The sequence below is a fragment of the Orycteropus afer genome, unplaced genomic scaffold (genome assembly GCF_000298275.1).
Source record: "Orycteropus afer afer isolate SDZICR_OR568_19922 unplaced genomic scaffold, OryAfe1.0 scaffold00684, whole genome shotgun sequence".
Lineage (NCBI taxonomy): Eukaryota > Metazoa > Chordata > Mammalia > Tubulidentata > Orycteropodidae > Orycteropus > Orycteropus afer.
Window position 1 is genome coordinate 498,519 of NW_006922271.1, and position 26,063 is coordinate 524,581.

At 41.8% G+C, this 26,063-nt stretch overlaps 1 protein-coding gene and 4 non-coding genes across 5 annotated transcripts in view; 3 read left to right on the forward strand and 2 right to left on the reverse strand.

The window, feature by feature from the left end:
* LOC103210983 overlaps positions 1-26,063 on the forward strand; it is a 652,718-nt gene that overhangs the window by 416,923 nt on the left and 209,732 nt on the right. The window lies entirely within an intron of this gene.
* On the forward strand, positions 5,668-5,749 carry TRNAS-AGA. Its single transcript has one exon. It is a non-coding gene; the product is annotated as a tRNA-Ser (tRNA).
* Positions 13,127-13,233, reverse strand: TRNAL-CAA. The gene is made up of 2 exons: positions 13,196-13,233; positions 13,127-13,172 (listed from the first exon to the last, which is right to left on the reverse strand). It is a non-coding gene; the product is annotated as a tRNA-Leu (tRNA).
* On the forward strand, positions 14,746-14,818 carry TRNAK-UUU. The gene has a single exon. It is a non-coding gene; the product is annotated as a tRNA-Lys (tRNA).
* TRNAM-CAU lies at positions 17,638-17,709 on the reverse strand. The gene has a single exon. It is a non-coding gene; the product is annotated as a tRNA-Met (tRNA).

The following is a 26,063-nucleotide window of genomic DNA, read 5'->3' on the forward strand; positions in this document are numbered from 1 at the left end:
CTACTCGCCAAAGTAGGAGGTGGAACAATGTTTTATATAGTATGTTATGCTAATTGAGCTTGATGTCCTCTGCGACTATGGTCCCAAGCCCACAGGTTGAACTACTAGGTCCCTCTGAGTAGTGGGCTGTGACCAAGCCGTGACCACATCTTTGTCCCTTGTCAGCTCTACTATACACCTGGGAATTCTGAACAGTCACTCTTGTAAAAGGCCTCAGATCCCTTTGGGGAAGGCTGGGAGAAAGATTGACATTATAGATTTTTGGCAATGTCGTTGGGTCCTTCCTCAAAGGGACCCAGCCTCCCCTTCATTCAAGGTCTGTAAACTGATTCAAGTCTGGGAACTGATTGAGAGGCCATGACTCTGTATTCTGGCTATTTAATTTAGACTGCTGTTCACAGGACCTAGAATTCTTCTGTCTGTACAGATCAAGTAAATAGTCGGTTTGCCATGTATTTCAGTACTAGAAACACTATGCGCAAGTAGCCAATGCCATAATTCTGCATGCATGAGTCAGACTATTCTGATAACTGTTCCAACTCTGTTGTCTATTGTAGTAACCATGCCCACCTTGCCTTTGTTGATTGATTGCTGCCACTTGGCCTCTACTACCACAGGGTCCAATCAGCCCCATCGTAGTTAAGTGTCTTAGTTAAATTAGGGCAGTTCCCACTCCCAAATCTGGTTTACATAAAATAGCAATCACAGCCGTCTTTGAGGATGCTGGAGCTCCCTTCATGAATTTATTCCTCACGGTACTGGTGAAAGGTATGTCTTTTGGACTCTCCATTTCTGGCTCTAGGGGTCTAATCTGAAAAATCCATTCTAACAAGCCAATTTCCCTAAGTCTCTGAGTACCTTCTTCTACATTATACCAAGGCAGGTCTGGTACTTTAACTTGACTTAAGGTAGGCCACCTTAAGGTAGACACCTTCCTGCAATGTCTTTTATGAGTTAGTTTTGGAAATCACATGCCATTGTCAAAAACTGAAGGATCTGTGATCTTACTCTACTTGTATGCTAAGAAGTTAGTCTGCCACAAGTTTGTGGATACTTGCAAAAGAATGAGAGACAGAGTACATTTTATTATTCACTGCAATAGTATTACCCAGAGAGACATCAATTGTATAATCCATGCTTCAGTAAGCCAACCAAATAAACTATTAGATCCTTTCTTAACCTCTTGAGCTGAAACACTGAAAGAAGAATCTGTACTTAGTAGGCCTAAATCAATAAACTCAGACTGATCCAATGTTACATTCCTTGCACCATTATCCCACACCCTCAGTAGCCATTCCCATACATATTCTCTAGATTTCTGTCTGCACATGTTAGCAAAATCAAGTAGGTCTTTTCAGTCACACTTTGGATTTCACCTTTTCGGGCTTGCTTGGACTTAACTTTAGTTATAGGTCTAGCAGCAGCAATGGGTGGTTGGGGCAGTTCTTGAGAACATTCAGCAATGTCTTCATAGTCTCTGCCTCAGGCAATGACCCAGCAGGAACAATTGGGTTAACCCCATCAAACAGAGGTGGAGGGGATAATGGTTTTACAGTAACCTCTTCAGATGTGAGAGGTTCGACAGAATTTACAGCCTTCATAACCTGATCTTCCTGACTATCTGCCCATATGTCCCCATTCCAGGTTTCTGGATCCCATTTTTTCCCAATCAATGCCCTCACTTTAACTTCAGACACCATTCTGAGTCGGTAATTTAATTGGCATTGTAATTCAGCCACCCTTACAATAAGACTGGGTTTATTTTTCAGCAATATCAGCTCTGTTACTAGAAGGAAATAAGACTTTCTTTCAGAGCACAACTGGAAACATTGAGGTCTTTTATGTAGCGCTTAAGCCGTGACTCAGCAGCTCTGAGCTCATCTCGCTCATTCACCACTTTGTCTAGTGTGAGTAGGACCAACCAACCAGTTTCCTTATAGTTCTCATGCTGACAAAATTGCAGAAAAGTATCAAGTATATGATCACCCAGAGTTTCACTTCTCAGAAGTACTTGACCTATTGGTGGTGCTATTTTGCATATTAATGTTGCCACCTCATGCCATGGATTAGGGGGCCCTCTTTACTAACTGAGGCAGGGTCACTAGTGTCTTTACAATTAATCAAATTGGAGAACCAATTTAGGAAGCCCATCCTTATGATTTTGTCTCTCTAGACCCACTGTCAGTACCAAATGCGTTAGACTGGGTTCTCTAGAGAAACAAAACCAGTAAAGCTTATATAGAGAGAGAGAAAGAGAAATTTATTTTAGGAAAATGGCTCACACACTTATAGAAGCTGACAAGTCTAAAGTTCTTGGATCAAATGTCAAGCTGGAGGCTTTTCCTAACTCATGCAGCTGCAGGGGCTGAGAAGCTCAAGGTTGGCAGGCCAGTACACCGGCTGTAGACTCCAACAAATGACAAATCCAAGATCTCCAGGCTGAATGGTGGATTGTTTGCTCATGGACAGTTGTAGGCAGCACAACGAAATCCCAATCCACAGAAGACTGTCTCTTTTCCCAGGATGTCCATAAATATACTGGAAGCAGGCCACACTCCTAGGGAAACTCCCTTTCCACTGATTGGCTGCTCAAAACATATACACCTCATCCCATCATGGGAAAAACCCACATCACAATTGCTTAAATCACCCTAAATTGTGGGCCAGCCAAGTTGACACACAGCTCCAACTATCACAGTAAGCAATTCAAGAAAGAGAGAGCAAAGCAGAAGGTTCAATGTCTTTTATGACTTAGATTTGGAAATTACATGCCATTGTCAAAAACGGAAGGATCTGAGATCTTACTCTACCTGTATGCTGAGACATTAGTCTGCCACAAGTTTGTGGATACTTGCAAAAGAACGAGAGACAGAGTACATTTTATTATTCACTGCAATAGTTATTACCCAGAGTAACATCAATTGTATTGGTTCCCAAGCACCATTTCCCATAGGTGGTGCAATGAAGACCACGCAATGCCTGCACATGTAGCAGGGTTTATTGTAGGAAAAGAACTCCAAGATCAGGAAGCTCAAATTTTATGTAAGTGTTTGCTAAATATCCTCACAACTGGGCCAATAAGCAGCATCATGATAAATGGAGAAAAGATTTAAGTTGTCAAATATTTCATATTACTTGGTTCCACAATCAAAGCCAATGGAAGCAGCAGTTAAGACAACAGATGACGTATTACACTGCTTCAGAAGACTTCTTTCAAGTGCTGAAGAGCAAAGATGTCTCTTTGAAGACTAAGGTGAGCCTAACCCAAGCCATGGTATTTTCAATTGTCCCATATGTATGTGTGAGCTGGACAATGAATAAGGAAAACTGAAGAAGAGTTGATGCTTTTGAGTTGTGGTGTTGCTGAGGAATAATGAAAGTACCATGGACTACCAAAAGAATTTACAAATCTGTCCTGCAGGAATTGTATGCAGTCAGAATGCTCCTTGGAAGTGAGAATGGCCAGACTTTGTCTCACCTGCTTTGGTCATGTTGTCAGAAGGGACCATTCCCTGGAGAAGGATACTGTGCTTGGTAAAGACGAGGGTCAGCGACAAAAGGGAAGGCCTTCAATGAGATGGATTGACACAGTGGCTGCAACGATGGGATCGGGTATAACAAGGATTGTGAGGCTGACACAAGACTAGGCAGTGTTTCATTCTGTTTACATAGGATGGCTATGAGTCCGAGTTGACTCAACAGCACCTAACAACAACAAAAAATCTGCCTCGGAAGGAAGGTTGGGCAATCCTACTTCCGTAGTGATACTGCCTCGGAAACCCAAGGAGGGGTCTCTATGAGTCGGGGGTCGACTCAACGGCACATAACAACAACCACAACAACAAGCATTTAACCACAGTGAAAGACATTGTTTATTATTCAAGACAGTAAAAAAATCTTCATAAGGAGACTCTGTATCTTTCAAAGCTTCTTCCTATACGGATGTCCTTAAAAAGATAGCATGGAGCAGAAAACTGTTCATGTCTTTTCTAAAAGATGGGCCAGAATGGGAAAAACCTGGTACCATGCGGATGGGACTACACAAGGACTTGAATACCAGGAGCAGGGATCACTGGGGACTGGCTACCATATATGCCTAAGTGTGGTTTTCTTTGTTTTATTCAGCTTGATTGAAATAAGGCTTCTTGCATATTCAGATCGATTTCTGGTCACTATCCATTCAAACGGGAGCTCTGGTAGCATAGTGGCTAAGGCACTTGACTGCTAACCAGAAGGCTGGCAGTTCAAACCCACCAGCCACTCCTCAGAAGGAAGATGGGGCAATCTACTTCCGTAGTGATACCTCCTCGGAAACTCAAGGAGGGGTCGCTATGAGTCGGGCCCGACTCGACTGCACACAACAACAATCCATTCAAATGTTTCTTCCCCAGTTTTTCTCTCCACACCTTCTTGGTTTCAGTCGTCAGTAATTTATATTGACAGCAAGAGTTGCTGTAGGAACTACACTGTGGCTCAAACCCAAGAGTCGGAGTGATGGCTCACAGGTAACCAGAAACCTAATATGTGTCCAACTCTGTGAACCCATATTATACAGAAGATTATCAGTTCACGGAATTATACAGTCAGGAGAGTCCAAGAATAAGGAGGAAAAATGGGCGTCCATGTAACCGAAAGCACCAACTTCTATTGCTCCCCTGCCTGTAAACAACTGACACCTCAAATTAAAGGGAATAAGTAGGTGGTGAGGGAAGCAAGATTTGGAAGAGGGGTCACGTGGGCGTGGCGTGGAGGCGCGCGGGCTGCGCAGGCGTGGGGCCCGCCTTTGGGACCCCTGGCCCAGGAGATTTCTGTCCCTCTCGCAGGGTGCCCGGTACAAAATAAGGTGGGACGGGAGCCGGAGCAGGAGCAGAGAGAAGGCCCCGCGAGGCACGTGACGTCCGCGAAGCAGGGTCTGCTGTGGCACAGAAAGCATTCCTGGAGTATCTAGAGTACCTAGAACTGAAAACGCTAGAGAAGGAACCCAGGACTTTCAAAGCAAAGGAGCTCTGGGAAAAGCGTGCAGCTGTGATTATGGCTGTGCAGAGGCCAGGCTGCTTCTTCAGTCGAGAGGAGGCTGCAGACCTGTCTTCCCTGAGGCCCGATTTGGACAGGCTGGTGTCCCTCTCTACGCAGTGGTGAATTAACAGATCAAGACCAACAAAGTGAAGGACTTCCAGCTGTATTTCAAAGGAGAAATCTTTCTGGGTGAAAAGAGAAAGCACTATGGTCCCCAAAGGCGGAAGATGATGGTTATGGGATTTATCCCTCTGTGTGTCTGATACAACTTCTTCTGGGCTCGGCACAGAGGAGTCTACGGAAATCTCCAAGGCGACGGCTTTATTTTGGGAGGAGCTTTTGTGGCGGGGTCAGGAAAGCAGTGCATTCTTGAGCACTGAGAGAAAAGGATTTAGAGACAAAGTAACCCAGTTTCTATTCTGGAAGCTGTTAGGAAGATTAAATCACAGACCTTGACCCCACTTTGCCATGGAATGGATTCTGCCTCATAGTGTTAGAGTAGAACTGCCCCATAGGGTTTCCAAGGCTATAAATCTTTAGGGAAGAAGACGGCCTCATCTTTTTCCCGCAGAAAGGCTGGTGGGTTTGAAGCGCCGACTTTCTGGTTAGCAATCGAATGTCTTAATGACTGCGCCACCACCACTACAAAGTGTAGTCGTGGCCGAGTGGTTAAGGCGATGGACTAGAAATCCATTGGGGTTTCCCCGCGCAGGTTCGAATCCTGCCGACTACGGTCTTTTCCTGTTTAGAAGAGGTTTGAGGGATGCGTTTTGAGAAAGATGCTGTGGTGGTGCAGAGCTTAAGGCATTTGTTTGTTAACCGGAAGGTTGGCGGTTCAAGTCCTCCAGCCGCTGCACAAAAAGTAGATGGAACAGTCTTTCTCCCCTTCTTCGGAAACTCACTCTGTGGGAATCAACTTGATGACAATGAATTTGGTTTTGTTTTTTTGGCCCTACAGGAAAAATGATCTTGTTGAAACTACCCACCTCAGGGATAACTAGGGCACTCCTCCGTGTTCGCAGGAATTCATGTCCCTAAGAGTTAGAAAACCATCTGTACCTTATTCTCAAAATGAAATATTAATGTATTTTAATAGAGTATTTTTGCTAGGCCAAATATGGAAAAATAGCCTCAAAACAAGACTGACAAAAATCTAAGAAACTAGTGAGGGTTATTTTAGCTAAAATCTGGAAAATATGAGGTTTAAAGTTGACTATTGTGTATCATCACAAGCGTATATAGTGTTTGCTGTTATTTGAAACACGTTTTATTTTATTATCTAAATTTAAGAAAATTGATATTTGACTTGAAATTTAGAGACTAGAAGGTTTTTGGCTTGTGTTTTCTCTTACTGACTCATAGTATAATGTAATTCATATTCATATGATGGAATTAATGCGCTCCAGGATGGTTTGATAAAGGTAAATTATAAGTGAGATTATAAATTTATAATTATAAACATAAATTTTAATTATATAATTATAATTTACAATTCTAAAGAAATGATCACCTCTGCCTCAAATAAACTTATACATCAGAAAAAAAAAGATACTGGTCAGAAAAATTAGAAACAAGCGAAAGACAGCATTTATTGTCCTTTTGCTGCAGTTGTGGGCTTGATTTTCTGCTAACTAGGTTATTTTACAACTCTATAGGGGCAAGATTAACTTGTAGATTTTTTGTCTGATAGATATGTACATTGTATATTATTGTCTAATGGAACAGATTATCCCAAATGTTATGGTTTATGGTCCTACAGGTTATTAACCAGGTTTATATCTAACCCAGCAATCTCTCATCCTTTTCTACAAATATCTAGATTCTCAGATGCTCTTTGAACTGGTTTTAACATCATATTTTTACCCATACTAATTAATAAACAAAATAAAAGATTTTGTACTTGTTCATTTTATATTTTCATGAGATTCATAGTTTTCCTCTTAAAAGTATACCTTAAAAGTGTATCTGTCTTCATACACCTTGCATACAAAAAAAGGACCTATTAGAACAATGGTAAATTAAGGTAAGGGAAAAATAATAGAAAACTGTCACCCGTGACAACATTTAATACTTCCATTTTACAACTGGTTAAACTGAAGGCAAGGGTTTTACCATCTTCCTTATCAATTAAATGTCTGGGAATGCCATGTTTATTGATTCAGTTTGAATCAATCTATTGCTGCTTTTTGGGTACATAAGATTGAAAACAATAACATGTTCTTGGGGAACAAAAGAAGGAAAGATAATTTCTGACTGGAACACCAAGATAATAGAACATGCAATTATGCACTTTTGGAACAATTTTTTTATGTTCCATTATGGAACATACAAAATAGTTGGGTTTAATAATTTTGAAATATTAGGGGAGCAGAAATTGTAATAAATATATTATGCTAGTGGGGAGGGATTCGAATAGATTTTCCAATACCCAGGAAATGTTAAATGCAGGCACTAGGCCACCAGAGCTCCTGCTAAATACATAGGAAGATGAATTTGGAAAGTGGTCTTGAAGCAAACCATTGGGTGCCTTGAATGACAGAGTAAATGGAAATATGAAGGCTAATAATTTGGTGAGCACATGCTTTGTGGTATATGGTTTGAAAGCGATTTATCATATTCATGATCCCTTTACGCTCTCCAAAGACTCTCTGGTGCCATAGTGCCTAAGGCATTTGACTGCTAACCAGAAGTTGGTAGTTTAAACCCACCAGCTGCTCTGCAGAAGGAAGATGATTTACTGCCTTGGAAACTCAATGAGGGTCGCTGTGAGTTGGAATTGACTCTCTGGCAGTGAGTTTGGTTTTTAGTTTTGGTTATTCTCTCCAAGACTTCAAGGTAAGAATTGTTATCCTCATTTTACAAATAAATAAATAAGAATTGGAGACATAAATAATCTGAAACAAAAGGCAGCTATTAAGTAAAAGTGCCTGAATTGAAACTCACAGGTCTTCATGGTTTTGATTTTTATACATTGTTTTAAAGTAACATCCTAAGTGTTCTATCAGAGAAATAGCAACAACAAAATTAAATTAAGCAAGCAACAATAGGGAGTTCTGGTGGTGTAGTGCTTAAGACATTTGACTGCTAACCAGAAGGCTGGAACCACCAGCCACTCCAAGGAAGGAAGATTGGGTGATCTACTTCTGTAGTGATATTGCCTTGAAACCCAAGGAGGGGTCGAATCCATTCTATAACAGTGAGTTTGGTTTTTGGAAGCAATAATAAACAAACAACACTTCCAGGTGATCACCCACACATGAAATAGGTAGCCTTAAACAACTGCTAGCTAATTGTGGCTTATATTTGGACTGTCTTCCATAGGAAACAAAAGCCTATGAAAGCTATTAACTAGAGGAGTAATGGTAAAACTAATAAGTACTGGTAAGAAGAGTGATAGATGCATAAAAAACTCTCACCTGCACCAGGGTAGCAAAGATAGACTTAGCCACTTGTGGTAGGCTGAATAAGGGTCCGCCAAAGATGTACACATCTTAATCCCAAAGACACTGTGAGTATGTTACCTTATATAGTAAAAAGAGACTTTGAAGGTGTGGGTAAGGATTTTGAGATGAGGAGATTATCTTGAATTACATAGGTAGGCCCAATATAATCACAAGGGTCCTTATAAGAAGGAAGAAAGAGGGGCAAAAGACAGAGAAAGAGATGTGATGATGGAACCAGAAGTTGGAGTGATGCACTTTGAAGATGAAAAGGTCATGAGTCATGGGATGCAGGTGGTCTCTGTGTTGTTACTGTTAGGTACAATCGCGTCAGCTCTGACCTATAGTGACCCCATGAACAACAGAACAAAACACTGCCTGGTTCTGGGCCAGCCTCACAATCCTTGCCACATCTGAGTCCATTGTTGCAGCCACCATGTCAATCCATCTTGTTGAAGACCTTCCCCTTTTTCATTGACCCTCCACTTTACCAAGCATCATATCTGTAATAATTGGAGCTGTGTGTTAAACTTGGCTGGACCACAATTCTGTGTGATTTAAGCAATTGTGATGTGGTTTTTTTCCATGATGGGATCAGATATGTGTGTTTTGAGCAGCCAATCCATTGAAAGGGAGTTTCCCTAGGGATGTGGCCTGCTTCCAGTATATTTATGGACATCCTGGGAAAAGAGACACTGTTCTGTGGATTGGGATTCTGCTGTGCTACCTACAACTGTCCATGAGCAAACAATCCACCATTCAGCCTGGAGATCTTGGATTCATCATTTGGTGGAGTCAACAGCCAGTATACTGCCTGCCAACCTTGAATTTGTCAGCCCCTGCAACTGCATGAGTCAAGAAAAGCCTCCAGCTTGATATTTGACCCAAGAACTTGGGACTTGCCAGCTTCTATAAGTGTGTGAGCCATTTTCCTAAGATAAATTTCTCTTTCTCTCTCTATATAAATAATATTTACTGGTTTTATTTCTCTAGAGAGCCCAACCTAACACAATATCCTTCTCCAAGGAATGATCCTTGACAACATGACCAAAGTAGGTGAGACAAAGTCTGGTCATTCTCACTTCCAAGGAGCATTCTGGCTGCACTTCTTCCAGGACAGATTTGTTCATTCTTCTGGCAGTCCCTGGTACTTTCAGCATTCTTCACCAACACCACAACTCAAAAGCATCAACTCTTCTTTGTTCTTCCTTATTTGTTGTCCATCTTTCATATCCATATGCAAAAACGACAAGGAGGCCACATGTTCTGACCTCCTCTAACCCTACAAGGGGAAGGCAGGATTACCAGCAGTAATCCAAGGCCTATTACTGCAAGGCCAGACATGCTGCCTCCCTCCAGCCCTTTCACCAACCGTTCCTCCCAAGGCACCCACCACCTCTCTCCTGGGTTCGATAATTCACTGCAGTGGCCACACAGAACTCACAGATTATGGGGTTTATTAGGGAAGCACCAGGCTACAACTCAAGTTCAAGAAAAATGCTCAGTCTCTCTCCCAGCCCACCGTCCCTCGGCCAACAGTCTCTCACAGTCTCTTTTCCAGCAGTGCTGGTCCCTCAGTGTCTCACTCAGTGATGCGTGTCTCTTGCGGCTCTTTCCCAGCAGCACGTGTCTCTTTCAGGGGTGCGTGTCTCTTTCGGCAGCACGTCTTCCTCCACCAGCAGTCAGAGAGAGCGTTCTGCCTCCAGGAGGCCTCCTTTTGCGCCTGGAAGGGTGGTCAAACTAGCCAATCACAGCATCAGAACTCTAAGCACGTGAGAGAGAGTGAGAACCTCCCAGAACATTGTATTGTGCCACGCCCAACAGAAATACTCCAGGTGGGCGACTTTAAAATCAGGATCTCCTCAGTTGCTAATAGCAATTCCCACCTTGGAGTTTACAAAGACTTATGGGTAGAAAAGCCACACTAAGTAATTTACTACACCGCACCATATGAGGCAATTGAAAATACCATGACTTGGCTCAGGCACACCTTAATCTTCAAGGAGACATCCTCACTCTTCAACACTTGAAAGAGATCTTTTGCAGCAGATTTGCCCAGTGCAATACGTCATCTGTCTTGACTGTTGCTTTCATTGGTGTTGATTGTGGGGCCAAGTAATATGCAATCTTTAACAATTTCAATCTTTAACAAACTTCAATCAAAATGTCATTAAAAAGACAGGAAAGGAAGAAAAGACCAACATGGATGTCAGAAGAGACTGTGAAACTTGCCCTTGGAGAGGAGCTAAAGCAAATGGAAGAAATGACAAGATAAAAGAGCTGAACACAAGATTTCAAAGAGCAGCTCCAGAAGACAAAGTCAATTATTATGATAAAATATGCAAAGACATAGAGTTAGAAAACCAAAAGGGAAGAACATGCTTGGCATTTGTCAAACTGAAAGAACCGAAGAAAAAGTACAAGCCTCGAGTTGCAATATTGAGAGATTCTATGGGCAAAATATTGAATGAAGGAAACATCAAAAAAAGATGGAAGGAATAGACAGAGTTACTGTACCAAAAAGAACTGGTCGATGTTCATCCATTTCAGGAGGTGGCGTATGATCAAGAATCAAGATATTGAAGGATGAGGTCAAAGCTGCACTGAAGGAATTTGTAAAAAACAAGGCTCCAGGAATTGATGGAGTACCCATTAAGATGCTTCAACAAATGGATGCTGTGCTGGAGACACTCACTTGTTGTCTATGCCAAAAAATTCAGAAAACAGATACTTGGCCAAATGACTGGAAAAGATCCATATTTGTACCCATTCCAAAGAAAGATGATCCTACAAAATGTGGAAATTATCTAACAATATCATTAATATCACATGCAAGTAAAATCTTACTGAAGATAATTAAAAAATGATTGCAGCTGAATATTGACAGAGAACTTGCAGAAATGCAAGCTCGATTCAGAAGAGGATGTAGAACAAGGGATATTATTGCTGATGTCAGATGGATTTTGGCTGAAAGCAAAGAATACTTGAAAGATGTTTACTTGTGTTTAATTGACTATGCGAAAGCATTCGACTATGTGGATCATAACAAATTAATGATAACATTGAGAAGAATGGCAATTCCAGAACACTTGATTGTGCTCATCAGGAACCAGAACATTGACCAGAAGGCTGTGGTCCAAACAGGACAAGGGGATACTGCATGGTTTAAAATCAGGAAAGTAGTGTGTCAGGGTTGTACCCTTTCACCACACTTATTCAACTCGTATGCTGAACAAATAATCTGAGAAGCTGGACTATATGAAGAAGAACATAGCATCAGGATTGGAGGAAGACTCATTAACAACCTATGATATGCAGATGACACAACTTTGCTCGCTGAAAGCAAGGATGACTTGAAACACTTACTGATGAAGATTGAAGACTACGGTCTGCAGTATGGATTACATCTCAACATAAAGAAAACAAAAATCCTCACAACTAGACCAATCAGCAGCATCAAAATCGGAGGTGTCTAGAAGCTGGCTAACACAAGGAAATAGATTGTCCCCCTAAAGCCTCCAGAAGGAATGCAGCCCTGCCAGGGCCTGGATTTTAGACTTCTGATCTCTAGAACTGCAAGAGAACTTGTGTTGTTCTAAGGCACCAAGTTTGTGAAAATTTGTTACAACAGCAACAGGAATCAAATATACCACTTATTACTCAGTAGTGATTATAAAGCAAAGTGTTCCTTCTAGTGCAGGTTTCTCACCATTTTAGGCCAGATAATTCTTAGTTGCAGGGTAGGATAGCAGCATCCCCGGCATCTACCAACTAGTTGCCGGTAACACTGCACCCCAGTTGTGACAACCAGAAATATCTCCAGACATTACCAAATGTCCCTTGGGGGGTGAACCACTGTCATTCTGTCTTTCACATCTTTCCCACCACATGCCATAAAATACATCACGTCCCTGTATCCATAGGCCAGCAGAGAAAAGTGATGAGTTGAAGGTATGCAAGGAAGGAAAGGAGAGGACCAGCAGGTAAAGAAAATAATGAGGACCAGACGAAGGAAAAGGGGAGAGAGGGACACACAGGAGAAGTGAGAAGAATGTTCAAAATACCTATACCACTCACCAAAAACTAAGACTCATTGCCAACAGTAGATTCCGACTCATACGGACCCTGTAGGACAGAGCAGAACTGACCTATAGGTTTCCAAGGCTGTAAATCTTTACAGAAGCAGACTGCCACGTCTTTCTCCCGTGGAGCTGCTGGTGGGTTCAAACTGCTTTGCAGCTGAATGTTTCAACCACTGAGCCACTAGGCCTCCTACTAACCTCACAGAACAGTTAAATAGTGAAATTAGAATTTAGAGCTCTCTTTTAATCTGTATTTAAGACCTGGGTTTTAAGACTACGATATTACCATTGCCATTACTCCATTGATACATGTGATTTTTATAGAAAAAAAAGGGCCAGAAAGGGTTGAAATACCAGCTGGGGGTGGAAGACGGGAAGGTAAAATATGGGCGATGCTCCAGGAAGAAAATCAGAGGGAATTGGCAGGGGTAAAAGGGGGGGTAACAAAAGTTGGTGATATGACCCAAGACAGTGGTCGTCAGTGGTCAATGAGAGGAGTTGCGGAGCCGGGGAGGAACCTCGCATGTTATGGACTCCAAAGTAAAATTTTTGCTCAAACATGGCAGGAATGTATAAAAAGACGAACCATGTCAGGAGTGGGATTTGAACCCACGACTCCATCTGGAGACCAGAAGTCCCAATGCTGGGAAGCACAAGCTTGAGTCTGGCGCCTTAGACCACTCGGCCATCCTGACACGACAGAGCCTTAGTGTCGCAAAGTCAATGCAAGTAATCAACAACCAATGAGATTCGGGTTGCAACTGGAATGCATGGGATGGAACACGTTTTCTGACTTAAATGGACTTCAGCCAATGCTTCCTCTCAACTCCTCCTCCACTGCACTCAACTCCTTCCACAGACCTGCCAGCCTCACTTTTATTACTCTACCCCAGCCTCACTTTTATTACTCTACCCTAAGACTCATCTGATATCCCATCCTATCATTTCTTCCATCTCCGATTTGTATCTCATCAATGACCTTGACTGTAAGAAAAAGACACCTAAAATAGCGTGAAGTTCAGAGATAGAACGAGAATATCTGTTTCATAAGTTACTTAGAAAGTGGGAAAACAAAAATAGAACTTATTAATCCAATCATATAGATGTGATGATTTGTTTTTTAGGTCAAGTCAAAATGACCTCTGATAGACATTTAGTCATACATAAATGTCATCCCACTAGGTATATATTTGTCATATTATTTTTAATTCTCAATATTCTGTGTGTAATCTATATTTTTTAAAGTGACACACATACACAGTTTTGTAATACTTAGCACCATGAAAAACGTATGACTTTTATACATTGTTTCTTCATATTTGGTCAAGGAGATATTTGTCTTCATACGCAGAAAAAAACAATAAATAGTGTCTTAAATGTCAGACGAATTATTGGCTCAAAAATAAGTAGCCCTGTATTAGACAGGGCTGTTACAGTTCCTCGTAGAACAAGGCTCTGACTTTTCCTCTTCTGCCGCCTTTGCTTCCATATTTTGTCCTCTAGATCTCTGTCTATAGGTGCTCAACAAGTGTCGCAAGAACCAATGGACACTGAAGTAACCATGAAGACGATGTCCTCAACAGCCAGGTTATTCCTGCCTTTGAATGAGTTGGGGCAGAAGATCAAATGTGGAGGGGAAATTTTTTAAAGGACATGGATTGTTTTTCCTAGCCCTAAAGGCCTCAGATATCCCACATCTGAAAATGCAGGATGCACTATCGAAGATGCAACCAAAGATGATCCTCCTGCTTTGTGTCATAGTGATAATCTTCATCTTATTTGACATTTTGATTCTCCCGAGGATTTCTCCTGCTGTTACTTAATTAATAAGTACCCAATCATGCCAGTTCTTAAAGTGGTCATCTCTTTCCTGCTCCCCGATAGGCTGGTGAGGAAGCGTGCTCATCCGCTCTTCAAACAGATCTAAGGAGTAAGCGCGGTCTTCGAGGAACTCTCAGGCCAGGCCAACGATCCCTCTTCAGCAACAATTGACTGTAGAATAATCTTTCATTCTCTTTGCAGTTATTAGCTTGAGTCAACTTTTAATGAATGTACAGGGTGGAGGTTAAGTAATCTGTTTAGTGATAAATTATTCAGGACACCGAGACCTAGATTATTCAGCCAAAATTTTGGAAGACCAAAGTAGTGCTTGAAGCCAAGGATTCTACTAGCTCTTATTAGTGGTCAAAGGCATCTTACTTCAGGGAGCCTGGGTAGCTCAGTCGGTAGAGCATCAGACTTTTAATCTGAGGGTCCAGGGTTCAAGTCCCTGTTCAGGCGCTTCATAGCCTTTTGAAGGACGTTTGAAAAACAAACCGAACCACATTTGGTTTTAACGTGGGGTGGGGTGGGGTGGGGTGGGGTGGGTATGAACAACATAAACATCTGTGATCCAATTGCTCGTGTGTAATTCGTATTTAAATTCTGTGACTGTGACTGATGTGAGGTTGCTCATTATTCTAGCGAGTAGGGTAGTTTGGGTGCACCCTACTAGAATATAAACTCTCTGTGAACAATAGCATTGTCCGTTTGGTTTCCCAGATCTTAGACCAGATCCCAGTTCACAAAAGTTTGTATTCATTATCCATTTAGCTCTCCTTCCCCTGGGTTTTTTTATACAAACTTTGAAAACGAACTTCTGTGCATTTTATTTTTCTGTGTGCAATATGATGCACTTTTGTTAAGACTTTAAATGGTTATTGGACAAAACGTCAAAATTTTCACCAGATGGATACTGTGTGTGCAGAAAAAGATTGCATTACGTCATAATTTTTTCTCTCATTTCTAAAATGCCCTGTTTCCACAGGAGAAGGGTGGAAGGATTTCTATCAAAGAAACATACCTAAAAAGTTGTAGTCCCCCCCCCCACACACACACCCACCCACACACAAGCTTAAACTGGACCTCAGAAATCCTCCAGCAGGCAGCAAGAATCCTCTGTATCTAGAAGTGCCCAACCTGAAACTGTGAAGTAGCCTCTCAACAGAAAAGTGTAATAAAAGATCAACAGTGTGCTGTTCTCTGGATTAAACTGTCACAAGATGGGACAGTGAGCCTTCTGGTGGGCTCTTCTACCGAGAAAGAATTGCTCGGAGAGACAGATTTTTAAAAGCAAGCCTTCAAAGCAGCGCTGAGCAGTGGAGATCAGCCGTGTGAGACAAAGCACGCTAGCTGAGCTGGATTCTTTGCTTTACACCCAGATGGGGGCAAAATGCAGATGTTGCACAACCAGCCAGTTAGGGTTTGGGTCTCTTTTTTGGCAGTTGGATGACATTCCTCTTCCGGGCCCCGAAAGTAATCCTTATTTGGAAGCTGATGGGCTCTCTTCCGGTCCTGCGCGTTGCTCTGACGAATGATTTCTGTTGCTTGAATAGAGGCTGTCACAGGGTGTCCTGCACCTGCAGGTAACAGCCCAATGATTACAGTGCAGTTAAGTTTTGTAACTACTGTTGAGCTCTGCTGGTGTAGTGGTTAAAGCACTTGACTGCTATTCGGTAGGCAGGCAGTTCAAGTCCACCAGTCACACAGAGAAAGGAAGAGCGGGCAATCTACTTTTGTAGTAGTTGCTAGAAGTCGGATCTGACTTGGCGGCAGTGAATTTGGTATTTTGGTTTGTTTGGAAGATCTAAATAACAGCAAAATAGTCACAGAGGAATACAGCAGCAGCTTAAGCAATCTTAATAATATTAAAAAAATTAAAATGGTAGGGATTATTTCGGGAGCTCTGGTAGCATAGTGGCTAAGACACTTGCCTGCTAACCAGAGGGCTGGCGGTTTAAACCCACCAGCCACTCCTCTGAAGGAAGGTTGGGCAATCCTACTTCCGTAGTGATAACTGCCTCGGAAACCCAAGGAGGGGTCGCTATGAGTCGGGTTTGACTCGACGGCTTCAGGGACTTTTAGGATCTTCCCAAAGTGTGGCTGAATCACTCGAGGCCTCGAACTGGCCCCGGAACCTTTTACCAAAACCAAACCAAACTCACTGCCCTCAAGTCGGATCCGACTCATAGCGACCCTACCGTGGGTTTCCGAGGCGGCCGACTCGACGGCACATAACAACAACAACAACAACATCACTATGGAAGTAGATTGCCCCCTTCTGATTAGAAGGTAGATGCCTTAGGCACTACGCCACCAGAACTCCTCCTGAATCTTTTATCTCTGAGGAAATAACCTCTACACTGCATATTTATTAGTCAGTTACGGGAAATAAAGATGGAAATCTGGCTCAGAAAAGAGTGAATCCATTCAAGAGCAATCTATGCTTACAGAAAGGGGTAGTTGGGTACAGCAGAGAAGCCTTGGGAGATGGCATATACTTAAGGAGAGGAGAGAAGAGCAGGACACGTAGGTTCTTTTATGAAGTTAAGGAGAACAGAATGTATCCAATTTAGAAGAAACCGCAAAACAGTTAAGAGAGGGGAAGAAAATGAAGTTTATAATTTACAGCTCAAGACAAAGGGTTTAATTCTGTTGCACACACACACACACACACACCACCAAGGATTACCCCCGCCCCCCCGGACTTAGGTAAAAATTGGGATTTCCTGGTTGGTGTTTTAGGGCCGGGAGGTGGGGAGGGGAGTGACGCCCACTCCCAAGTGTTTCTTCAGTCAGAAAAGACCACCTCCCTCAGAATCCTCTTTCTCTGGCGCTTTTCCTTTTTCGCCAATCCTCTCTCCAGTCGCTTCTCCTTTGCCCTCTTCTCTTCTGCTGTTTTCTGAGCTCGGGTCCCTGTTACTTCTCATTTGCCACTTAAACCAGGTCTTTCTCTTCTACAAGGGCAAAGTGGTTGATAATTCACAGCCCGCTACCACTCGGACAATCCACATTCATCTTTGTCCTCCTCTAAAGTGTATGCACACATTTCGTTTTGAGTTCCATTCCATTCAAGAACAGGCGGTTGGGGAAATAGTATTGGCGGCCAATCAATCGTTCATGAGACATTTTTGAGCACCTTGGCTGAAGAGAGAAGAGAGCAGTGAAGTAGAAACCCGACGCAGAAGACTAAAAAGACCTAATGCACTGTCCCGGGTAATCTCACCACTGGGGAAATGGAGACACCATGACTTGTGCTACCGAGGAAAAAAACATATTCCTAGCAGAGGATGGTTTCGATCCATCGACCTCTGGGTTATGGGCCCAGCACGCTTCCGCTGCGCCACTCTGCTTGTGGTGGAGGGACTAGCATAAATAACCTTCTTGATTCAACAAACTTATTTATCACTACAGAACCAAACCAAACCAAACCAAACCAAACAAAAAACCCAACCCCAAAACCCACTGCTATTGATTGGATTCCGACTCAGCGATCCCCATAGGATTTCCCAGGGCTCTCAATATTAACGGACGTAGACTGCTGCTTTTTTCTCCCACTAAGGAGGTGGTGGGTTCAAAACGCCAACCTTTTGGTTTTCAGCCCAATACCATAACCACTACACCAACAAAACAAAAAGCTAAACTCACTGCCATGGAGTCGAATCAGACTCATAGCGACCCCATTGGGTTTCCATTGCTGTAAATCTTTACAGAAGTAGATCGTCCCATCTTCCTTCCTCACTACACCACCAGACCTGGTGAAGTCCAGTCTTTTCCTTCTTTCTGATTTACTTTCCTACTGTTTTCACTCATCTCCTCTAGCCCCACATCCCAAGACTCTCCTGAGTTTCTTTCCTCTATAAATATTGTCTACTAACAAGCTCTGGCCAGAGAATGGGATGGATATGAGAGCATGGCTGTAAGCATTGCAAGGGTGATAGCTATAGAGAGCTGGAACTCAAGTTTAAGTTTTCATGAGTTGTCTGTGGCCTGGGAAAGTTAAATTCAGGTTTTTCTCCCCTTCCTAGATTTAACATTCTCAAGCTTCCCCCCCAACACACACTCAGGCAATTGCCTTGTCAAAGTGGATATTGTGGAAATCACTTTACTGGTATTAAGAGATGGTATAAAAAAGACCAAAAGTCATGCCCCCTGTAATGTGGTATTTGACTGTTTAAGGGCATAATCTATTAGTAACTGAGTTCTGAAAGCATGGGTTTAAGTTCTTAGGAATTTTAATTTATGTTAAACCAAATGACATTATTGGGAAGGCACTAGTATGTGGGTGAAAGAGACTTCTTGCAGTCTAAGAAAAATGCCTTCTCTTTGAAACTACTACAACTCCCTCACCCTTTACACATTTCCACTCAGTACTCCACTTACATAGCTTTCCATCAGTTCTAGTATTCTCTAATGTCTAATATAAGTTTAAGTGTCTACAGTCTACTCTCAGCAATAATAATAATAATAGCATTAGTAATAATAATAATGCTGTAGTTTCCCAGATGTTATTTGGTTATTTCTCATATTATTTGAATGATTTTTCTATATTTCTAGCTAACTCTCTCTAGCATTCTGGAACTGATAGTATGAATTACAAGTATTAAGATGAGCAACCCTCACCAATTTGAGTGTGGTTTCTCTTCTCAGCCCAGGATGAGGATAGACTGATGGAAAGAGACTGTGTTCATCTGTAAATGGATTAACAGTTTCCTAAAGAATTTTGTCCTCAAGCTGTCTAACTATACATACAGGTTCTGACTAAATGTGCTACTTTCCTTTACCTGATCTACATGTGGCTTAATTGTTGTTGGTGTGTGCTGTTGAGTCAATTCTGACTCATAGAGGCCATATAGGAGAGAGGAGAACTGCCTCCTTAGCGTTTCCTAGGGTGAAATCTCAATTGGAGCAGATGTCTAGGTCTTTTCTTCTCCTGAGTGGGCTGGTTGGTGGGTCTGAAGCCCAGTCAGCGGCCCAGTGTTTAACCATTGTACCACTGGGGCTCCTTGTGGCTTAATTAGACATGCACAATTAAATAACCAATTTTTTTTCAAATAACAACATGCTGTGTACGTTAATAACATTGTAATAAAAAGCATGACTTCATTTTTTATTTTCGACTGCTGGCAGCTTTCAAGCCCACAACTACCTCTTTCTTCTTGCCTCACATGTGGGGCAAGAAAGTTCGTAGGCTCCCTCCCTCCCTTTGGCCATAGCAGGAAGTTCAAACCATAGACGTTCTGTCTGTGCAAGAAATCCTCACCCTGGTCACTAACCACAATAAAACTCAGGGCCACTCTCCTCTACCTTCAATCAAATCAAACAGAGCACTTAAATGCCTGATCTACTCTCTGTAGAAAAACTTCAATATGTGAGCAATAAATATTTTTATATTCTCTTGGCAAGCATACAATGTCATCAGTCTTGACATCCAACTATTAATTAGAAAGGTGCCCACCCTATTTCCACTGTGTGACCACAACTAGTGGGTAACTTTAAAGAACAGAAATTAATTTTCTCACAGTTCAGAAGACTAGAAGTCCAAATTCATGATGTGGCTCGAGGGAGAGGCCTTATTGTCTATTTCAGTTTCTAGTAACCGGCAATCCTTGGAATTCCGGGGCTTCTAGGTATATCTGCCTCCTTCTCAGATAGCATCCATCTCCGCCCTGTGTGGGTGTCTTTGTCTATTCTGCTCTTTTTATAACTCATATGTGATCAGGTTTAGGACATACCCTGTTCTGGTATGATGTCATTAATATAACAAAAGAAAAACCCTATTTTTAATCAGGATCACAACAATAGGTAGAGGTCCCAGGACTTCAATATATATTCAATACATATCAGTACATTCAATACACAGTTCAGTCCATAACAGGATTGTTATGACATAAAAGTGGGGATTATCTTGATTCAACAGACTTGTTTATTAATGTAGAACCAAAAAAAAAAAAAAAAAATCCACTGCTATCAAATGGATTCCAACTCTTAGCAATCCCCATAGGATTTCCCAGGGCTGTCAATCTTTACAGAAGTAGATTGCTGCTTTTTTCTCCCACTGGGCAGCTGGTGGGTTAGAAGAATATGTTGAAGTCCTAAACCCTGTGCCTGTGAATGGGACCTTGTTTGGGAAAATAGGGTTTTCCTTTGCAGATGTTATTAGTTAAGTTAACAACATCATGCCAGAGTAGGGTGGGTCCTAATCCCCTCAGTAGAAACCAATAAAACCAAACCAGTTGCAGTTGAGTCAATTCTGACTCGTGGCAACCCCATGTGTGCAGAGTAGAACTACACTCCATAGATTTATGGCCTTTCTTACCAGGTGCCTCTGGGTGGGTTTGAACCACTAGCCTTTTGGTTAGTAGCCACATACTTAACCATTTGCACAACCCAGTGACCCTCCCCAACTCAGTAAAAAACAAAGAGAGGCACACACAGAGGAATACTGCATGTGAAGATCTGTCTATGAGGCAAGGAATGCCAGTAAATGCCTGGACACTGCCAGAAGTTGAAAGAGACAAAGGCGGCTCTTCCCTAGAGCTGACAAAGAGAGAATAGCTCTGCTGATGGGGATGCATTTCTGTTCTTTAAAGTCACATATTAGAGATTTTTTTTTTTTTTTTTTTCTTAATGGCAGCCCTAGGAAACTAAGACAAGCTCTATGAATTTGGAGAACTTCCTCTCCCCATTGTCATTCAGGGCTATAGTGTGGGGCTGCAGTGCTCTAAAAGACTGTTCTTTGGCTTTTACTCACATACCAAGCTGACCCACCTGTGAATTAATCTTGGACTTTTTCTTCCAGCATCTACTCATTATAAGGACTCACCTGAAGTGATCGTTTTGAATTGAAGGAGAAGAATTGGGGCCCAAGCTGTGATTGGCATGATGGTCTGGCCCATATGCTTATGCAGCTTAGTTGTGTCTCATGGCCCTGCTTGTTTCTTATCCCAGATGTATGTATCTTGTTGACTGTGCAATAGATTTCTGACCTTATAACTGTGCCTGAACACATCCAGCTGATGATGGGTATCCCTGGCTAGATGACCATTTAATTTCTTGTAGTCATATGATCCATCTTTACCAGGGCCCAGTAGCATACCCAGAGCTGCTTTTCAAGTGGTGGCATGGCTTTGCTCTAGAATTCTTTGGACTTTATTAGAACATAGGACAGGAGAGCTAGCGCAGATCTGGAGAAAGATCTGAAATGCATATTATGTATTGGTACTGGTTCCAGATTTTGCCATTAGGATTTTTTTTTTTTTTTTTTTTTTAATCTACAAGTTATTTATTCCCTTCATAGATACTTCTAATATTAAAAATTCTGTTGGGTCATGGCCAAAGAGCAGGGCAACTTGCCAGAACAATGGCCACATTCCATGTCCATAAGTCTTTATGGATCTGCTCTAGAGACAGAAGATGCAAAAAGATCCTTACTCTCAAAGATCTTCCGTTCTAATGAGGATCTCCCGAATTTCTCCTCCCACCCCTAGGTTAATGAACCACTCCAAGGAAATGTTTAAAGGGTTAACTTCCCAGTAATTCTGTCATTGGTTGATTATTTTTACAAGAAGCTCTTTTTCTATTTCCCTTGCAAACTTAAGGAGTTGTTCAGTAACACTGGGAGAGGATAATAAATGAGGGTAGTGCCTTTATTGGCTTTGGGTGGAATGTATTCCAACTTCAGAAACAATAGAATGTTATAATCCTAACTGAAATAAAACTGGTAGACATCACCCGACCAGGGCCTTGAACCCTGGGCCTTCAGATTGAAAAGCTAATGTACTACCAACTGAGCTAGCCAGAGCACAGACCTTGAGCTACTGTTTTTAATTCACTATATAAAAATGACTGGGATTCCCAAGATGTGATAGTTATAATCATGATTTCAGAGATTATTAGGATCTTCTAAGGGTGCTATTGCTTAGTGTTTACTGCAGGGAGAATGGCGAGGGAAGTTGGGCTCAGAATAAGGTGAATCCATTCCAGATCTCTGGAATTTTCAAGGATGCTCTCCGGACAATCCCTCGCAGGCAGTTGAAAAAAGGCACAGTTGGTGAGAGGAACCAGAAGGAAAGCTAAGGGAAAGGGCATTGCCTAAGAAATGACGTGATGGAAAAGCTTTAAAATAATTCTGCCTTATTCTTTGTCTGGAAAAACTAAGACTCGCTGACAAAAACCTGTCCTCAGGAATAACTAGAAAGTGATTTTAGCCTGTTTTCTGCTCTGATGTCCATAGACCAAGTGGTCAAGGGGTTACCTATCTTTCTCTCTCACTCTCTTTTCCTCCCTCCCTCTCTCTCTCTTTCTCCTTCTTCTCCCCTCGTCTCAAGCAGTCTTGTAAATAGAGACAAATCACCTCTACAGTCTTGTGAAGCAAGTTCCATTGTGCAGGGGAAACAGCACCGAACCTCCCATATGTCAGTGTATACTCTCCACATCTCTCTCAGCCTTCCTGAAGGATGATTCTCAGAAGGATTTACTTTTCCTTTTCTGTTCCATCTTCACTTTTTCTTTTGAACTTTTAATTGTGATTTGGGTGAAAGTTTACAGAGTAAATAGATTTTTCCATTCCACAATTCATACACATTTCACTTTGTGACACTGATTGCAATCCCCACAATGGAAGAGCGTTCTTCTCACTTCCGCCCCATGGTTACCATTTCCCTTTGTCCTTCTTTCCTGTCCGTTCCTGCCTTCTGAGCTTTATCCCTGGGCAAATGCTACATTTTAAATCTTTCTTATGTTTGATTGTTCCAACTAGTGCATGCCTCCCTGGTGTTATTGTTCACCTCATGGGGCTGTCTGTTGTTTGGCTGAAAGTTCAGCTTCACAGTAAGTTCAATTCCAGGCTTGGAGGGTTACTAAGGGTCATAGTCTCCAGGTTCCACCAGTCTCAATCAGACCATTAAGCCTGATCTTTTGAAAAACTATTTTGAGACTTGTTCAACATTTTTCTTCCACTCTATCCAAGATCTCCTATTGTGATCCATTTCAGATGGTTGGCAATAGTAGCTGGGTACCATGTAGTCTTCTGGTCTCAGGGTCTCGGAGGCAGAGGTTCACAGAGATCACTAGTCCCTTAGACTAATTGTTTCCTTGTATCTTTTATTTTTTTTTTCATTCTTCTTTTCTCTGGACAATGAGAGGCTAATAGATGCAACTTAGGTGGCCGTTCTCAAGCTTTTAAAACCCCAGCTACCCACCACAGTAGTAGAACAATGTCTTTGTGGACTATGTTATGCCAATTGACTTTGATGCCCTCTGCAACTATGGTCCTGAGCCTGCAGGCCCAGTGAGCCACTCCCTCAAGGTGTTTGGTTATGGCTAAGAAGTGTCCTTAACTTTTTATATACAATATTTGTCCTTTTGTGATTGACTTATGTCATTCAGCATAATATCCTACAAAGTCATCTATGTTAACAATGTGTTTTGTGGATTTTCATTATTTACTGTTGCATAGTATTCTATTAGGGAGCTCTGGTAGCAAAGTGCCTAAGGCACCTGACTGCCAGCAAGAAGGCTGGCAGTTCAAACTCACCAGCCACTCCTCGGAAGGAAGGTTGGGTAATATACTTCTGTAGTCATCTAAACCTCGGAAACCCAAGAAGGAGACCCTATGAGTCGGGTCTGACTTGACGCACATAACAACAACAGCATTCTATTGTGTGTATTTACCATAGTTTGTTCATCCATTCATTCGTCGATGGGCACTTAGGTAGTTTCCATCTCTTTGCTATTGGAAGTAGTGCTCCGATGAACATGGGTGTGCATATATCTATTCAGCTCTAAGTTCTTTAGGATATATGCCTAGTAGTGGGATTGCTGGGAGTTCTGGTAGCTCAGTGCCTAAGGCACTTGACTGCTAACCAGAAGACTAGTGGTTCAAACCTACCAGCCACTCCTCAGAAGGAAGATGGGGCAATCTACTTCAGTAGTGATACTGCCTTGGAAACCTAAAGAGGGGTTTTCACCACTGAAATTGCTCCAGTGGGATTGCTAGATGAAATGGTGTTTCTATTTCCAACTTTTTTAAGAAAGTGCCATACCATTTTCCACAGTTGTTGGACCATTTTACAGTCCCACCAGCAGTTCATGAGAGTTCCAATCTCTGCACACCCTCACGAGCATTTGTTATTTTCCGGTGAGATGATATCTCATTGTTGTTTTGATTTACATTTGTTAAACAGCTAATGGTCATGAGCATTTATTCATGTGTCTGTGGCCACCTTTGGTGAAGTGTCTAGGTCCTCAGCTCAGTTATAAATTGGGTTGTTTGTCTTTTTGATGTTTAGGTGTTCAAGTTTTCTATAAATTTTAGAGCATCTTTAGTCTGTTCTTGGTCATTCCAGCATGGCCAGAGGCAGGGCCACAGGACGGTTAAGTGCCCCTGCCAGTCCTCTGCCTTCCCTGGAAGAACCAAGGCATTTCAACTGTAGAATGAGTACGTGTACTGTGGGAGGTGCCGGAAAAATCTGAGTTCTAAATCCATTTCTAGAAATCAGTATTTGAGAACTAACTAATTGAGTGCCAAGTTCCTGAGAATTTCAGAGCTTCGGTTTTCTTAAGTTGGACAGATGCAGACATCTTAGAAATTGTATTTAAGCAACAATTTTAAGAAGGAAATGTGGAGCAGGCCCAAGATACAAGATGAGGAATAGAGGAGATTAATGGAGAGAGAGGAAAGGAAATACTTTTAAGGTAGATTCCTAGTTATTTTGTTTCTTTTGTTAACACTGGATATTATACATTCAATGCTGACCAAATAAAATAACCAGGAGTCTACATTAAGAGATATACAGAACAACCAAGCAAGCACCCAACAGAGTGGCGCAGCGGAAGCGTGCTGGGCCCATAACCCAGAGGTCGATGGATCGAAACCATCCTCTGCTAGTTTTTCCTTTGCAAACTTGCAGAAGTGCATGATGTTCCCTATGTTTTCCCAAATGGCAAGATTCCCCAAAGAGGAGCGCCAGGTAGAGGAAATAAAATCCAGACATTCAGTAAAGCAATACCATACTGTATTTCTTGTCTTCTTTGGATCTTGAGGATAATTTTCCATTACAATAATTGTGTTTTTGTCACCCAGGGGCATATGTGAAATAAATGTAATTTTTTTTTCTCTTTTCATTTGAGTTTATTTAAACACAGTTCTCAAAGCATTTGAGTGAAATTGGGCCTCCTTTAGTAAACAAATGACCTGAAAAGAATATTTTAAGAATGAACAGGCAAATCTTCAGTTCCTCTATGACACAGGTATAGTGTGTTCCTTCTCTTATCCTATACTTTGAAGCACCCAGTATTTTTCATATAGCCTAAAAGCTAGAAGAACAAGAGTATATTTGTGGTGGAATGTATTGTCACTTGCTGATAACTAGTTGAAATACCATTATCACCTTGCAACAGTTTGAAGAAATAGCCTTTTATAGGCATACACTGTATAACTCTTATTCCCTGCTACATATAATACAGAAATGTAAATTATATTTGAAAGAATTTTTCTTCAACCCAAACTTAAAAACTACAAACTACAGATACATATCCAAGGAAGAGGAGCTGATGCAAAAATCATAAAACACATTTTTTAAAAAATCCATGAGCAAGAGTTAGACCTACAAACCTTTCAGGTATTATGTTGTTGTTGTTGTGTGCCATCGAGTCAGACCCGACTCATAGCGACCCCTCCTTGGGTTTCTGAGGCAGTATCACT